Below are 16,630 nucleotides of genomic sequence, written 5' to 3'. Positions count from 1 at the left end.
TGAGGAGCAAGAATAACAGCATTACCATAAGTAAAAACAGTGTTACCCTCGCAATAAGCAAGAACAGCATTACCGTAAGTAAAAACAGTATTACCCTCACAATAAAAAAGAACAAAAAATCCAACATAACAGAATTATTTTATTCAATATTTGTTCTATACAAACACTCTCTTCAGATTTGTTTTTACTGCTAATTTCCATAAGTTAGATCTTGAGAACTCTTAACAATGATTAACTTCGATGTTTATTAATCTGTAACAAAATAACTGGTCATAGAGTAACAAAATACATCCTGAGATAATTTGGTGATGCCATAAATTCAGAACCTGATAAATAGTGGGGCATTTTAAAACATTTAGTACATCTATAATCTTTACGCATCAAGAAATGAAAGCTCATACAGAGTATTTGGTAACATCTATTGAACTGCATAGTAAACGCACTTGAAATTTGTAATGCGCAAGAGATACACTGTGGGATGAATGATTCTTTTGTACAAAGTATTGTGAAACTAGTTAAAAGTTAAATACTCACATTAGATGGTCAGACAAGTTACTAAAAATGTTTTTCTTCTTTCTATTCTCGTAGTGCGTAGTTTCAAAAGCTACAAGTAAAAGTAGGGGGAGGCCCTATTTGTTAAGAGAAGTTCAAGGCCCAGGTACTGTTTCTAGGTAGCTTATAACGATTATTAATTATGTCTCCTCTCAAACCATGTACGGTTCTAAACGTGTTTATTTTCTAAAACGGGTTTTTGAAATAGATATAAAAAACAGTTGTTGCTTTTTATCCCCTGCACGATGGCATTGAAACAACAAGGAAAGAAAAACACAACATTCAGGGTTCAAGTGGGAATTCCCTGCAGTTAATATAGAGAGTCTTGTGAATATTTTTTTCAAGAAGCATGGTTCGTTTGTCTGTGTTGTTCTTGTTGTTATACGCGTTTCTCGTGTAATAATCGATTACAAACTCGAAAAGAATGAAAATAGGAACAAATGAAAACGTTTTAGACATTTGCATTGTATTCTGTTGTTGTTGTTTTTATAAAAGATACGTACGTGTATATTTAACACTTGACTCTTTAGAAATAGAAATTCTAAACCATGCGTCTTATACAAGAGCAAACTATAAACGTTCACTCAAGGCTTACAGGTAGACCTTGAAGAATATTTACACGAATTTACTTAATGTAGGTGCGTTTTATGACTTTTTTTATTCCTATATTTTTATAATTATATTATTGTAATAATTTATTTTGTGACCTATTCTTTGAACCATTGTTTAATAAGTTACCTGTTTACAAGGACCCCTACAATTTCTATTCCTCGAAGGTTTGTTAACTCATTCTTCCATTTGTTCAGATAGGTTAGTCTACTGACTTTTTATTTTGTCATGTATCCCTTTGTCCTTGTAATCATTCGTCCAGCTGTCAACTCCTCGCCCCTACACCCACATTGCTCTCTGTTTGTCTGTCTATTCGTGCACTTACGAGTCTCGTGTTTTTTGGTGTGTTTGTTTTTTTCATTATCATTATTGAATCCTATGCTAGTTAGCCAGTTAACTGTGAAAGTTGAACTTACCAGTTTGGCCTCCTTAATGTTCTATCTGTCAGTCCGTCTCTTTCATTATTCTGGTTATCTATATAATTAAACTTCTGTTACTCAGTCTGGTCGTTCCTTTGTATACCTATTATTCGAGTACATTGTCTGTCTATAAGATTCTAGAAATCTAAGACTCATACACAACCTGTGACCATCCTTCACAAGCAGAGCCTATGACCAATTTTCCCTAGCAGTACCTACAATCATATTTCACAAGCAGAACCTATGACCAATTTTTGCGAGCATAATCTACGACAAGCCTTCACAAGCAAAACCTATGAACCTACGACCAACCTTCACAAGCAGAATCTATGACCAATTTTCGCTAGCAGAACTTACGACAAGCCCTCACTAGGAGAACCTATGGCATACCTTCACCAGTAGAACCTACGACAAGCCCTCACTAGGAGAACCTATGGCATACCTTCACCAGTAGAACATACGACAAGCCTTCACTAGGAGAACCTATGGCATACCTTCACCAGTAGAACCTACGACAAACCTTCACTATCAGAACCTTTGACCAACCTTCACCAGCAGAACTATGATTAACCTTTACTAGCAAAACCTATGACAAATATATAATAGTAAATGTTCAGAATAAAACAGAATTATGTTGTCTCTCAACCATACGACAACTGATGGTAGTCTCGAACTTAGATATTTGCGGTTTTCATGCACTCTTGTCTTTTTGTATTTATAATTTTTATCAGGATAAGTGAAGGGTGCACTTAACATAAGGATTACTTAAACTTAATGTAACAACACAAGTACGCTTCACACGTACCGAGGTTACTTAAACACAATGTAGCAAGACAAACACTGATCACGTGCAAAGACTGCCTTTACCACGCAATGTAACAAGGCAAAAAACTCTCACTAGAAACACGTCAAGTAAACTTAACACATTCTTAAAAACACATCTGAAGCTACCAAACTTAAAGTACTATTCAGACCTTTCCAGTTAGTCATCATTGTTTCAAAACTCCTTCCATTTATCACTAGTCAATATTCCTTTCATGTGTCGATTATCGATACCTCTAATGCGTCAATAGTCGACATTCCTTTCAATGTCAATAGTAACTGTTTCCTTGACATGCCAATAGTAAATATTTCGTCCGTATATCAATAGTAAATATTTTTTCTCCATGTTAATAGTAAATATTTCGTCCATATATCAATAGTAAATATTTTTCTCTATGTTAATAGTAAATATTTCGTCCATATGTCAAAAGTAAATATTTTCTCCGTATGTCAATAAGAAATGTTTTTTTTCATGTCAATAACAAATGTTTTCTTCATGTGTCAATGGTAAATGTTTCCTTTACATGTCAATAGTAAATATTTCCTCCATATGTTAATAGCAAATGTTTTCTTCATATGTCAATAGTAAATGTTTCCTCCAAATGTCAATAGTAAATGTTTCCTTCATATGTCAATAGTAAATGTTTCCTCCATATGTCAATAGCAAATGTTTCCTCCAAATGTCAATAGTAAATGTTTCCTCCATATGTCAATAGTAAATGTTTCCTCCATATGTCAATAGCAAATGTTTCCTTTATATGTCAATAGTAAATGTTTCCTCCATATGTTAATAGCAAATGTTTTCTTCATATGTCAATAGTAAATGTTTCCTCCAAATGTCAATAGTAAATGTTTCCTTCATATGTCAATAGTAAATGTTTCCTCCATATGTCAATAGCAAATGTTTTCTTCATATGTCAATAGTAAATGTTTCCTCCAAATGTCAATAGCAAATGTTTCCTCCATATGTCAATAGTAAATGTTTCCTCCATATGTCAATAGCAAATGTTTTCTCCATATGTCAATAGTAAATGTTTCCTCCATATGTCAGTAGTAAATGTTTTCTTCATATGTCAATAGTAAGTGTTTCCTCCATATGTCAATAGCAAATGTTTCCTCCATATGTCGATAGTAAATATTTCCTCCATATGTCAATAGTAAATATTTCCTTCATATGTCAATAGAAAATATTTCATTCATATGTCTCAACATCATTTGTCACTTGAAATAAGTTTCTGGAATATGGAACAACGGCTATTCTGTAAACATAAAAAAATATTTCTTTACTTCACTAGTATTTTAGTTTGTAAATGTATTATATAACAAGGTTGCTTTGTTTGTGAACGTGCTCTTCCCAGTTCATCAGTATTACAGAAACCTACATTGTCCACACACGACACACATTACGTCTTGTTAATATCCCAACTCGTTACCTAACACATAAACAATGAACGTAATGAAAATTACAATTAATTTCAGTTCACTAAATAATCTATAGAATCCATCCTCATTACAATTCCGTAGGAAATATATTTTAATTGGTTCTTTACAATCCGAATGGTCATACACCAATTAAATTAGTCGCTTTGAAACAAACAATAAACAGTGTTATTAACAAAACAGTAAGCAATCTTTTAAACAATAGCACAAGGATTACTAAGGTGTCATAAGAAAAGCTGAACAATGCTGTTCACATTGTAGCACAGATACGGATAATTACCTTACATTATCAAAGTTGATTATTCTCTTATGTGTGTCCAACCCTAATTATATCTCCTAAAAGTTATATTTTACTTTGAACTTATATAGATGGGAGACAAGAATGACATTAACCTCACGTGTCACACTCAATTCCCTCTCTCGTTCCAGAGTTTTGATAGCTTCCAGCTAATGTGACAGTTCTAATACATTCAGTTGTTTATTGTCCAATTCAATGAAAACACTAACTACAGACTTAATAAAGATACACAGAAATAACCACGTATTGTTCCCAAACAGCCACTAGACGTAAAGTAGGAAATAACAGAATTATATTTCTAGGCAACTAATGAACTCAAAGACGATACACAGATAATACCGAAACATAACTGTAAGTGGACACTATACTTGAAGGAAAAACACAGGAATAACGAAAGCACAGTCCTAAAACAACTACTAGACTTGAAGGAAACAAGAATAATTATACTTTGTTCTCTGGTAGAACGTAGGTTTGATGAAAGTACACGAAACTGACCTGATATTGTCTTTAGACAGTCGTTTGATTTGAAAATATTTGTATCTGTGGCTGTCTAAATTTGATAAAAACTGTTATTTTAGAATTGACTGGGCGTAATCCCTAGATATCCACTGGGCTTGAAGAAGGTACGCTGAAATTTGTGAACACTGTTCCCAGACATCCACAAGATGTAAAAATAAATCTCTTTAGAAACGAGAAAAAATACAAAGAAAAATATTTTGTCATCTTTAATTTTAATTAAATCGTATGTACATAATAAATCACGTATCCATCAATAATTAGACAGTGGCTATATGCGTGTTTAGAGGCATAATTACCACATGTTCATATCCTAATCTATATCTGTATGAAGCTAATGATTGTGGTTGTTATCCTAAGATACGCCCCTAGCAGGCTAATCATCATGATTCTTCTCTTGGCATAGATCGTTAGGAGACCCATAGTCATGGTTTCTATCCTGGCATGGATCGTTAGGAGACTAGTAGCCATGGTTCTTATCCTGGCGTGGATCGTTAGGAGATGGTTCTTATGTTAGCGTGGATTGTTAGGAGGCTAGTAGCCACGGTTCTTATCCTAGCGTGAATCGTTAGGAGGCTGGTAGCCACGGTTCTTGTCCTGGCGTGGCTCGTTAAGAGACACGTAGCCATGGTTCTTATTCTGGAGTGGATCGTTAAGAGGTGATTCTTATCCTAGCGTGAATCGTTAGAAGGCTGGTAGCCACGGTTCTTATCCTGGTGTAGCTCGTTAGGAGGCTGGTAGCCACGGTTCTTTTCCTGGCGTGGATCGTTAGGAGGCTGGTAGCCATGGTTCTTGTCCTGGCGTGGCTCGTCAGGAGACTCGTAGCCACGGTTCTTATCCTGGCGTGGATCGTTAGGAGGCTAAATTGATGTTTCTAATTCCAAGTAAAAAGGTGTGTGTGTGTTCTCTTATAACAAAGCCACATCCGGCTATCTGCTGTGTTATCTTTATTATCACAGAACATTTCTCGCAAGTATTAATGTTATATTTGTCATGTTTGTTCTGGTAGATTAACAGCTACGTCTCTGCACGTGATTCTTATTTAGGAAATCGAAATACGCATACGATCGAAAACAAAACCATCTTTGTAAACGTTAGTAGTGTGTCAAGCTCTGTGGTGTTTTTAATACGGTTTAAAATTAACAAAATTGTAGTTGTTGATATAGATAAGTTGAGAAAAACACATACCATGTCTTGGGGGTCACTGTTATTTAACTTATACTACCTTCGACTTAAGTTTCATTCCAACTTTTATGCGATATACACAGTTTATTTTTACAGCTGTATATCAAAGGCGCAATGAAAGTCAATTTCTTCATCACCAGAAAATTGGAAAAATAAAGTACTGAACAAAAGTTTAGATTTTTCTATTCAAATAAAGTTCATTTTTTATTTTACTTTTAAGGTTTGCTTCAGTTCGTTTTGAATTTCACATAAAGTTACACGAGAGCTATCTGTGCTAGCCGTCTCTAAGTTAGCAGTGTAAGACTAGAGAGAACGCAGCTACTCATCACCACCCACCGCCAACTATTAGGCTACTCTCTTGCCAACAAATTGTGGGATTGACCGTCACTTTGTAACGTCCCCACGACTGAAAGATCGAGCATGTTTGTTGTGACGGGGATTCGAACCCGCGACCCTCAGATTATTTTTAAAGTATAGATAATCCATTACCTTGAAGGATTAATGCGACATTTAAAAATAAACGTTTACGATGAAATAACTTTATTTTAAAATTTTCTCGTGACGCATGCGCATAAATTTGCTTCACTGTGAGATGTGTTTTAAATGTATCTGCATCATAAAGTAATTTCTGTAATCATTATTTTTCAATCATAATTTTAAAATTTTTACTCATTTAAGTCATTTAATACTTTAATACAAAAATAACTCAAAGTATGTTAAATTTTATACATAAAGATTACAATTATTTTCATATTTGAGAATACTGTTAAATCGCAGCGATTAGCTTGTTTTGTTTCGAATTTTGCGCAAAGTTACACGAGGTCTATCTGTGATAGCCATCTCTAATTTGGCAGTGCAAGACCAGAGGGAAGGCAGCTAGTCATCACCACTCATCGCCAACTCTTGGGCTACTCTTTTACCAACGAATTGTGGGATTGACCGGTACATTATAACGCCCAAACGGCTGAAAGGATGGTCATGTTTAGGGGGACAGGGATTCGACCCCACTACCCTCAAATTACGAATCGAGTGCCTTAACCACCTGGTCATGCTGGGCCAAGTCGAATGATTAAATGAAAAGTATATAAGTTGTTTGTAGCAACGCTTCGATACGTAGAAAATACGCTAGGACACCCCTAATAATAATATAATTTATATTATATTCCATACAAAATTTAATTACACAATATCTTCAATTAGGTACTATAGAGTAGTTTGCGAAATATTTTTATTTTATCTTTGTTTTGAAAACCTGGAAATAAATGGTGTTGATTAGCTGTCTTCCCTCCAATTGATCAGTTGGGCTCGGCATGGCCAAGTGTGTTAAGGCGTTCGACTCGTAATCTGAGGGTCGCGGGTTTGAATCCAGGTTGCACCAAAAATGCTCGCCCTTTCAGCCGTGGGGGCGTTATAATTTAACGGTCAATCCCTCTATTCGTTGGTAAAAGAGTAGCCCAAGTGTTGGCAGTGGGTGGTGATGACTAGCTGCCTTCCCTCTAGTCTTACACTGCTAAATTAGGGACGACTAGCGCAGATAGCCCTCCAGTAGGTTTGCGCGAAATTCAAAACACATTTATCAGTTTGGAAATTTGAGGCGGCTAGCGCTGATAGTCCTCGAGTAGCTTTGGGCGAAATTAAAAAATAATCCACGGCTATTGAGTAATAATAGAACTTGTTTCGACATAAAATTATTTTAAATCTGTAAAATAATAAAACTTGTATGTGTATTTCTTTGTTGACTTTCCCGCAAAATAACTCGGGGACTAGTCGTCCTTAATTTAGAAGTGATAGACTAGAGGGAAGTTAGCTATCCAACACCACCCACCGCGAACTCTTTGGTTTCTTTTTACATTCGCGTGATAATACCACTTGACGAAAATGGCGAACATGTTTGGTGTTGGTATTCGAGCTCGTGACCCTCAGATTACGGATCGAGTGTCCTAATCGCCAGGTCATGGAAATGCAAGGCTTATAAAATAAGGCAAGAAACACACAAACATAATTACGATTATTTGAGAGCATACAAATTAAATCGTAATTTAATGAAGTCTTATAGCCAACCAAAACCGGAAAATCCCTGTTAACGTCAAGTGCAAAAAATTACAGCAGCTGTTGTACTTTTGAAAAATGAATAACAATGATTACTTTACTGCTCTGACTAGTTAAGCCTAATGGATAATTTTTTTTCCAAGTAATTACCATCAGAAAACATGTCGTGCTTGTTACTAACACGTTTTCCTTATTAACACTGTTAAATTCTAAGAAACAGCACGAGTTAACTGTGTGCCAATAAAACCAGATATTTGAAAGCTTCCTCAACTTTCCTGTTTTTTTTTGTTTTTTTGTTTTTTTGTTTTGTGCACGTGTGCAAAACCTTCAATAACACTCTTGTGCCACTCGGTGTAGCTCAAATTTAAATATGAGGTCCTGCACTATTACACAAACTGGGCTTCAGTGCTCGTGGTGTTTAGAACACAGGAAAGTTTCATGGAGTAACTTTGTGCATCAGAACAAACACAACACATGCGTATTTAGTTATTTGTTTATTTTCACTTTATGACAGCATCCAAATCTCTAACTAAACAAAATCAATCTATATATATTCTTGTTAAAGACTCGTAATCTGACGGCCGTGGTTTCGAATCCCCGTTACACCAAACATGCTCACTCTTTCATCCGTGCGGGAATTATAATGTGACGGTCAATTCGGTATTCGTTGGTAAAGAGAATTGCCGATTGGCGGTGATGACTAACTGTCTTCCCTCTAGTCTTACACTGCTAAATTACGGACTGCTAACGCAGATATCCCGCGTGTAACACGCTTTGCGCAAAATTCAAAACAAAGAATCAAGTACCTTCTATATACATGAAAATAAAATATTTTAACGTATAATTAAACTCAGTTAAACATTAACCAAAGAAAAAATCACGTAATAACTTAAAAAAGTCTGGTTTTTTTCCTTGAAAACTTTCATTATAAGTACCAGAAGCAAGAATCCGTATAGCTTTTGAAAACAATAAGTATTGTGTTCTACTTAATAAAAAAAAACACGAACCAAATTCTATCTAAATATCATTACTCGTTGCCAAGAAGTTTGAATCCATGTTGTACTTACACAATGTTAGTTTATAAGAAACCGGAATGAACCTCATATGACTCGTTGACTATGAATTTTTCGACATGTTTTGTTATATTCATGTGGCTTATTTTTCACTACCAACTTAGTTAATATGTTATTACGACAGTGATTGTATCGGTCAAAATATTAGATAGAGATTTCATGACTGACACACCCCCTCGATCTCTCAGTAATTCCAATAAAAGAACCTTGGCATGAAAAGGTATTTCCTGGGATTGGTGATAGAAAGAATCATGTTTATGACACGTGACCATGTTGGTCATCAGGTAGTGACGTACAGAAGACTTTAGAATGATTCTAGACTTGAGATGCTACCATATTCATTCAAACTTAACACTTTATTGGCTAAGTAAATATTAATGGAATGAGTTGTTCATCGTGATTGGTGGAAGCAAATATTCCGGAGATAACATGCAGGATAATTAAGAATGATTCTACTATTTTGTCTTCATTCGGTTTCTCACTGTGCTATAAATAAATCACAAGTTCTGAGATATAATCACACTTAACAAACGAACTGTACACCCACACAACAACAAACAACGAGTTAAAACCAAATGTTCTACAATTAGTCTGTATATACAGTGTAATTTTGAGGTTTGCTTCTTAATCTGTAAAAACAGTGTATTTATAAGGTTTTTCAGCTTCTCAGTCTCTATATACAGTGTAATTATAAAGTTTGTAGGCTTCTCAGTCTGTATAAACAGTATAATTATAAGATGTATCTACTTCTCAGTCTGTATGTACAGTGTAATTATAAGGTTTGTCTGCTTCTCAGACTTATACACAGTGTAATTATAAGGTTTGTCTGCTTCTCAGTCTGTACATACAGTGTAATTATAAGGTTTGTCTGTTTCTCAGTCTTATACACAGTGTAATTATAAGGTTTGTCTGTTTCTCAGTCTTATACACAGTGTAATTATAAGGTTTTTCAGCTTCTCAGTCTCTATATACAGTGTAATTATAAAGTTTGTAGGCTTCTCAGTCTGTATAAGCAGTATAATTATAAGATGTATCTACTTCTCAGTCTGTATATACAGTGTAATGATAAGGTTTGTCTGCTTCTCAGTCTGTATATACAGTGTAATTATAAGGTTTGTCTGCTTCTCAGTCTGTATATGTAGTGTAATTATAAGGTTTGTCTGCTTCTCAGTCTGTATATACAGTGTAATTATAAGGTTTGTCTGCTTCTCAGTCTGTATATACAGTGTAATTATAAGGTTTGTCTGCTTCTCAGTCTTATACACAGTGTAATTATAAGGTTTGTCTGTTTCTCAGTCTTATACACAGTGTAATTATAAGGTTTGTCTGCTTCTCAGTCTGTACATACAGTGTAATTATAAGGTTTGTCTGCTTCTCAGTCTGTACATAGTGTAATTATAAGGTTTGTCTGTTTCTCAGTCTGTATATTTTTTCTATATATTTACGTATGGTTCTAGATCTTTCTGAGCTACGTATTTCTGAACAACAATGAAGCGTCACAGTACAAAGCAAAACATATTTGGAGCTTATAATATCATAAAGTAACAGTAAAGGTCCCCACTGCATGTATTTCTAAGGATAAGTTCAATTACTTTACTCTTTAGGATCTCAAAAACGAAACTTCATAATGAGGCTGTCTTCAATAAACTACATTATTATAATAGTTAACGTTAGCAAGTCACGTCTGTCAGTAAATGTTACAAAGCTTCCATGAGTGCTAAACAACTGTATCTGTAGTACACATCGTAAAGCTTTCAGTATCTATTTAACCTGTATCTATTGTGTCAGTCAGTTATAGAGATGTGTCGTTCAGTATATTTTACTAGATATCGGTATGCAGTATTTTTCACTAAACGTTCAGAACTATATCTGTCAGTACGTACTAAAAGACAGTATCTTTCAGTAAACATACAAAACTGTGTCTCTCAGAACTTATTATCAGACAGTATCTTTCAGTCAGTGTTCAGAACTCTATTTATCAGTATATATTAAGAGACAGTGTTTTTAAATACCATTTACAAGGATGTTTGATGTCTCAAAGGACGACTGTCCTCATTATGAAATAAAACATTCTTTTCAACTACAGATCCACCAAAAAAATTAAATCACAGTTTACACCTTTTATTTCGAGACAAGCCCATGTATCACCGTGAGCTTTTAACGTTAACAGGCCGCAGCGAGAAATAGTTCCACAGGTCAGTAATTTTCATTCCTCAGGAGTTACAAATACCAATCACCATTATGTTCGGTCTCCTGATGTTAAAATAGTTATACGTAAGACTAGGGCCACTTTATGATACTTTCTCTATACTTTGATAACTTCTTAGACTTGTTATGTCTTCCTAGAACACTCATGGATTAAGCTGTAATTTAAATGTTTTTATATCTGCCCCACCCCCACATTAACACAGTGGTACATCTGCAAGCTTTTACTCCTAGAAACCACGTTTCGATACCCATTGTGGGCAAAGCACATATAATCAACTATGTAGCTTTGTGCTCAACTACAAATGATAATTTAATTTTTTTCCCTAAAGAGAGCTTTTAACACGATGGTGATGTTAGACGTAGAGAAAGAGATACTTTATAAAATATATAGAAACAAGAACGCATTACAAGTATGAGAATCAGTAGCATATTTAGATCTGTGTTATCGGACCCGACATGTCCAGATGATTAGGGCGTTCAACTTGTAATCTGATTGTGGCGGGTTTGAACCCCCGTCATACCAAACATTCTCTTCCTTTCAGCTATTGAGATGTTATAATGTTACGGTTCGGTCAGTCCCATAATTCATTGGTAAAATAGTAGCCCAAGCGTTAACGGTGGGTGGTGATGACTAGCTGCGTTCCCTCTAATCTTACACTGCTAAATTAGGGACGGCTAGCGAATATAGCCCTCGTGTAGCTTTGAGCGAAATTAAAATAGAAAATAAAAGAAAAACAGTGTTATCGCGATACTGACAACCTACCTACATCTGAGTAGAACATCTACCGCGTTACTAGCAACCCACACAAACCTAAATAGAACACCTTCCGATAACCTAGGTAAATATGCTGAGATTAACTAGCCGGATAAGTTGCTTTGTAAAGACGCCAAATAAACAAACACAAACATCTTCTTTGAGGTTTGTTTGTTTTGAATTTCGCAAAGCCACATGAGGGCTATCTGTGCTAGCCGTCCTTAATTTAACAGTGTAAGACTAGAAGAAAGGCAGCTGGTCATCACCACCCATCGCCAACTCTTGGGCTACTCTTTTACCAACGAATAGTGAGATTGACCGTCATATTATAATGCCCCCACGGCTGAAAGGGCGAGCATGTTTGGTGTGTCAGGGATTCGACTCGCGACCCTCAGATTACAAGTCGAACGCCTCAACCCACCTGGCCATACCGGGCCGTCTTCTTTAAGAACGTGGTAACTGTCTGTAACAAAAACGACGAGCTAAATCAAGTACAGAACCACAGTTCAGCTCCAGTAGGTCAGCTGAAAACTGAATTTAAATATTTTTGGTGGGCACAAAAAGATAGTACACTGTGCAGCCTTGCGCTTAATAAGAAAAAGCAAATACATCAGTTTTTAGTCTTACAAGTATTTTAATACTGAGATAATTCCCGCGTAATAATTCCCAAGAAGTATTTAAACTATTAACAAAATATTGTATTAATAATGTTCTATTCCTCGTTTATAATGAACTTGTACGAATATCTAAGATTAGGAGCTTCAGGTGTTTTCAACCTGTAAACTTACTGTTATGTCACTGTGTTTACTAAACGTGCCACCAGGTCACGACCTAATTTTCAAATACACTGAAGGACATTCACAGCTGTCAAACTTTGGTATTATCACTATTTATTATGTAATAGTTTTACGTAAGACTTACCACCTACTACTGAATAGTATTTGTTATAGCCTTCGAGTAACGAAATATTTCTCGAGTTATCTAGTTAAAAATTATAAACTTTACAAGAAAAAAAGTAGCAATAGCCGTCCCTAATTTTGCAGTGTAATACTAGAGGGAAGGCAACTAGTCATCACCACCCACCGCCAACTCTTGCGCTACTCTTTTACCAACGAATAGTGGGATTGACCGTTACATTATAACGCCCCCACGGCTGAAAGGGTGAGCATGTTTGGTGCGACGAGGATGCGAACCCTCGACCCTCAGATTACGAGTCGCACGCCTTAACCCACCTGGCCATGCCGGGCCCAATGTGGTAGTAAGCCCACACAAACCTGACAAAATACCTAGAAATAATACAGGGGCATTTCAATTTGTCCAAAAAAGGATTTTTTGTGGTTTGGTACATTGCTATAAAATTATAAAGACTCTTTTCAAAAGACTTAAACCTTTTTGTGGTAAAAATACACGTGAAGTAAAAGTAGTTGGTAAAATTATTTTTAATGTTAATAATTAATATTAATATCTATTTTTATACTATTAAAAATACAATTCACGTAAGAGTATGTATAAAGTATATTTATAAGATATAAAGCTTTTGTATCTTTGATTACGTTTTAATATAAATACTGAAAATTATCTGTTTTTAAGGAAACGCCTTTTCGCTGGTGTGTTATTGAAAACAAAGCTGCTAAATGGGCTATCTGTACGATGCCCATCACAACCCGATTTACGGTGCAATAAGCCCTTAAACTAACCGCTGAGCTACATGTTAAAAACCACATCTTTATAATAATATCTGTTTTTTGTGTGTGAATAAACAATGCTTACTCTGTATAATTTTCTTTACAGCATTATGATGAAGATCGGATAGTATTTCCGAATAAAACACAAAGAAATACATAAGATATAAAATCACAAATTTTGATCGAACTATTTATTTTTTTTCTTCGCACCAGAAGTGCGGATCCCCCACTGTTACAAAGATAAGTCTATGGATTTACAACGTTTAAAATCAGGGATTCGACTCCCCTCGGTGAACTCAACAGATAGTCTGATGTGGCTTCGCCTTAAGAAAACATGCACACATGAAAGACAAAGAATCTATGAATTTAGCGCCAACTGGTGACATACTTGATAACTAAAAAATACGTGGAAAAAAGTACAAGATATGGATTGAATTCTCTGGCGGATTTTTTGCTCCTGCCTTTTTGTAGAAATGTCTGATAACCAATAAAGAAAATATGTAATCCTCACAGAAAAGTTCTGTGAATAATACACAATCTTTCTCACAGAAATTTATACATCTGTTACCTAGGCGCATAAATCTCTAGAGATACACACTTGGAAGGTAGGCAAATACCCAGAAATGTATGTTGGATAGGCACCAACCAGTACCACATTGAAAAGGCTTTGTTTTGGAATTTCGCACAAAGCTACACGAGCGTTATCTGTGCTAGCCGTCCCTAATTTAGCAGTGTAAGACTAGAAGGAAGGCAGCTAGTCATCACCACCCACCGCCAACTCTTGCTCTACTCTTTTACCAACGAATAGTGGGGATTGACCGTTGCATTATACACCCCCACGGCTGGGAGGGCGAGCATGTTTAGCGCGACGCGGGCGCGAACTCGCGACCCTCGGATTACGAGTCGCACGCCTTACGCGCTTGGCCATGCCAGGCCCATTGAAAATGCAGGCAAATACCTAGAAATAACCATTGGATAGAGACAGACACCTAAGAATTTAATTCGATAGTCAGACAAATACCTAAACATATCCATTGAAAAAAACAAATAAATATCTAAAAATATCCATTTGAAAGGCAGACAAAACCCAGAAATATTCTTTATATTGGCAGATACTAAAATATTCATTGTAAAGACAGGCAAATACAGGCCCGGCATGGCCAAGTGTGTTAAGGCGTTCGACTCGTAATCCGAGGTTCGAATCCTGGTCGCACCAAACATGCTCGCCCCTTCAGCCGTGGGGGCATTATAAGTGTCGGTCAATCCTACTATTCGTTGGTAAAAGAGTAGCCCAAGAGTTGACGGTGGGTGGTGATGACTAGGTGCCTTCCCTCTAGTCTTACACTGCTAAATTAGGGACGGCTAGCGCAGATAGCCCTTGAGTAGCTTTGTACGAAATTGATAAAAAAAAAAGAAAATAAAAACAGACGAATACCTAGAAACACCCATTACATAGGCAGACAAATACCTGGGATATTAATTGAATAGGCAGAAAAATACTTGAAAATATTCATTGGAAAGTCAGACATATAAATACAGGCATACATTGAATAAGCAGACACGTATCTTATTTTCCACTGCCTTTAGAGTTGCGATGAACTGAACGGTTTTAACAGCCAAAGTGTGAGAGATGTATAAACTTCGCCGGTGAAAATGTTTTGTGCGTCCTCTATCAACATGTATCAGTACTTTGGAATAAAATATCTCCGTAATTACACCTGCAGAATGTGGATTCCAAATCATACTGTCGATCAATTTAACTTTAATTGTGTCGTGGGAATGGATAAAATATAGTTAAATGTTTTCCAGTTGTGGTAATAAACAATTTTGGTGAATACGATTGTCGTTATATAAATTCACTTCGAACTTTTATCCGTAGAAAGTACACAGTACAAAATGTAAAAAGTAAACATTAAAGTAAAGACTAAAATTAACATTTTACAATAACTTTTAATTGTTTTATGTCTTAAGTTTAATCAATATGACTCAATTTTAAAACCCTCTCAAAGTGAAAATATTTTTAAAACATATTTAACAATGCAGCTTAAAATATTTCATATAATCGTTAAATTTGCCTTGTAAAATTCTAGATGGCACCAAAATCCATGGTAATTACTTAATTTCTTTTATTAATTTTAAACTGTAAGTGTTAATTTTAAAATTACTCACAGATAACATTTTCTGTAAAAAAAAAAAATTCAGGAGAGCACAATAAATATTCAAAATAATCATCAGAATATTCCAATAAAGTCTCTAGATGGCGTGACTATAGTTGTATTTCGTTAACTTTTCGTTTGCTTAATTTTATACACAATCAGAACCTGTTTTAAATTAATAATTTTTAACATTAATAATTAAGAGCTTAATCATGATATTATTATTCACTTATAATATAAACACGAATTTATGACCTATAAAATTATGCTTTTAATTTTAATAGAGTTTAGTTATATTAATCGGTATTTAAGGGGTTTTGGTTTTTTTAAGTAGCGTTAGACTACTTATTCAAGTTAACTTTATTCTGTAGCCAAGTACGTAACGTATGAAATAATAAGTAGGAACCTAAAAGTGAAAAAATAATAACAACCGATAGACGCATCACATCTAAGTTACTGTTTCCAAAATTATCCACAATCTATAATATCCACAATCTGTAATAACCATTATCCACAATCTATAATAACCATTATCCACAATCTATAATAACCATTATCCACAATCTGTAATGACCATTATCCACAATCTATAATAACCATTATCCACAATCTGTAATGACCATTATCCACAATCTATAATAACCATTATCCTCAATCTATAATAACCATTATCCACAATCTGTAATGACCATTATCCACAATCTATAATAACCATTATCCATAATCTATAATAACCATTATCCACAATCTGTAGTAACCATTATCCACAATCTGTAGTAACCATTATTCACAATCTGTAATAACCATTCATGGTCATGACATTCTGTAATTTCCACCTTTTTCAACTGTCACGATAACCCACTG

The 16,630-nt window shown here is 35.1% G+C and overlaps 2 protein-coding genes across 2 annotated transcripts in view; one reads left to right on the top strand and one right to left on the bottom strand.

The window, feature by feature from the left end:
- The window catches only part of LOC143251206 (uncharacterized), a 51,137-nt gene extending 50,578 nt beyond the window's left edge, over positions 1 to 559 (bottom strand). Inside the window, exon 1 of the mRNA XM_076502631.1 lies at positions 535 to 559. The gene's annotated coding sequence lies outside the window, so the exon portion shown is untranslated. The remainder of the gene's footprint in view (positions 1 to 534) is intronic.
- LOC143251207 (uncharacterized) overlaps positions 1 to 14,249 on the top strand; it is a 456,539-nt gene extending 442,290 nt beyond the window's left edge. Inside the window, exon 5 of the mRNA XM_076502633.1 lies at positions 13,824 to 14,249. The gene's annotated coding sequence lies outside the window, so the exon portion shown is untranslated. The remainder of the gene's footprint in view (positions 1 to 13,823) is intronic.
- The last annotated feature ends 2,381 nt before the right edge of the window (positions 14,250 to 16,630 follow it).

This window comes from Tachypleus tridentatus, chromosome 5, assembly GCF_004210375.1.
Source record: "Tachypleus tridentatus isolate NWPU-2018 chromosome 5, ASM421037v1, whole genome shotgun sequence".
Classification (NCBI taxonomy): Eukaryota; Metazoa; Arthropoda; class Merostomata; order Xiphosura; family Limulidae; genus Tachypleus; species Tachypleus tridentatus.
This window is presented reverse-complemented; position numbering and strand designations above follow the sequence as displayed.